Genomic DNA, 2,069 nt, shown 5'->3' on the forward strand with positions numbered 1-2,069 from the left:
CCCCCCGCCAACGAGGGAGCAGGGTCCGGATCACCGGACGTGGCCGATGATGCAGGGGATGATGTAGTACTCGTACAGGTTCCGTCCCCTGCATCGTTGAAGGTCTTGGTGTGACGTGGGGAGGTTTTAGTCGGTAGGCGCCGGACCGAGCTTCGGCTCGGGGCGGCGAATCCGACACTGCCCGGGATGGTTCCCCGGGCGTCTTTTGAAGATTTCCTCCTCGTCAAAAAATCGGTGAACGCAGGGAGCTAATGCACCGCCGATGACACTTCCCTTGGACAGCGCCATTAAAAACGGCAATTAATGTCAGTACTGGCGCCTAAACATTTCTTTTTGTTTTGACAAGCAAGTCGCGGACGACTCTCACGATGTCCGCGACCATAAAATATAAATGTGACATGCGAAGTCCAGGAAAAGTGTTTGACGGGCACGTTACGCTCGTCTTAATCGGTGCACGTGCATTTTCCCATAAATTTCGGAAAGTCATAAACAAAGATGACAGTTGTTGATACCAACCGACTCCTTTCGTCCCCCATAATCTCGACCAATCCAAAATCCCGAATGTCATCCCACCACCTAAATTTGAACCCCACTAATTAGGAAAAACCGCTATATAAACCACGGTTCCGCGGTCCTGAGCGTCTCTCCTTTTTTTTCGGTCTTTGGTCTCTCTTGAGTCTTTCTTTACTTTTGCTTTGGGGCTCGTCTTGCCTTACCAATAACTGAGAGTCTTGTTCGTGAGATCGGTCGCAAGAGTTACTCCAAATAATTCAAACAGATCAAGTTCGAGTCTCGGGCGCACTCTGATCATTATTTCTTAAACATTGAATAATAGAGTCAGTGATCCAACGCCCCGAGGTCTTCAATACGTACGCTGACTACCAGGTCCTGAAGGCTCTTCACCAAACTCAACTAATCTCATCAAGTAGTAAGTAAACGTCGCCCCTCTTTCCCCTTTCTTTTTCTTCCTCTTTTCTTCTCATTCACTCTCTACTTTAAGGAACTCGCGTCCGGTCTCGTTCCTTCAATTGTCTTATTGTCCTTAATTGTTTCTAATAAAAAGAAAAATAAAAAACCGATACAATAACGTTGCAGTGCGTCGTAACAGATCCACCGTTCCTCCACCTCCACGCCGCAGCGTGATATGTTTTGTCCGGTCGCGCCGAACCACTATTAGGACGAGGACCCGACCTGCTCAGGAAGTTCGCCCCGCGGGTCCACTTTGCTTTTCTCACTCCGCGACCCCGCATATTTCATTCGAGACACCCGCAATACCCTCTCTTCTTTCTTCACTGTCTCCTCCACCCGAAGTTTCCTATTCACTTCCACCTCCCCAACCTAACGCACCTAACGAATCTCCCGCTCTACAACACCCAACCCCTCTCCCCGATTTCGATCCCGAACTGTTGACCCTCTCCGATCAACCCCCTTCCTTCCCCTCTCCTCCCTTTCATTATGTTACCTCAATAGAAGATCTGGATTTCTGGGTGACCGCCTCTCCCAACACCTCCCGACCTGCTATTGTTTACCTAGAAGGTTGCCCACATCCCTTCACCATCCCTGCTGAAAACCTGACTCCCTTCTTTGAATATTCTCCTCCTTAAATCCACACACATACACAAACACACACAATTATATTATTATATATACATTTATGCATTTAATGTAATCAAAATTTATGACTTTAATTATATCATCTAACTATTAATCCTGATTGTTCTATTATTGAGAAACATCTCCTTGTATACGTAACGTCACACTAAGATTGCACTCGGTCCTATCCCCGGCCTTTTGGATTCATTTCCAAGGCCGAAAACAAGGGCATTCGGACGTACTGGCCCATATGGGATATAAGTGCGCCCCTAAGGTACACTGACCCATTTCCCGGCCTTTAGCGTGTGCATCCGCCTCGGGGAGCCGCTCAGCGGAGCGACGATCTCGAGCGAGACTTCCACTTCGTCCCCCTTCAGACCCCCGGCTCTTCGAGAGCCTAAAGATGAAGCGAAGTGCCTCCCGTCCGAGTCGGTTCTCCCGCCTCGCTCCCTTGCGGTCCGGAGCTAGGATCCGAC

The sequence above is a fragment of the Trachymyrmex cornetzi genome, unplaced genomic scaffold (genome assembly GCF_001594075.2).
Source record: "Trachymyrmex cornetzi isolate Tcor2-1 unplaced genomic scaffold, Tcor1.1 scaffold374, whole genome shotgun sequence".
NCBI lineage: Eukaryota > Metazoa > Arthropoda > Insecta > Hymenoptera > Formicidae > Trachymyrmex > Trachymyrmex cornetzi.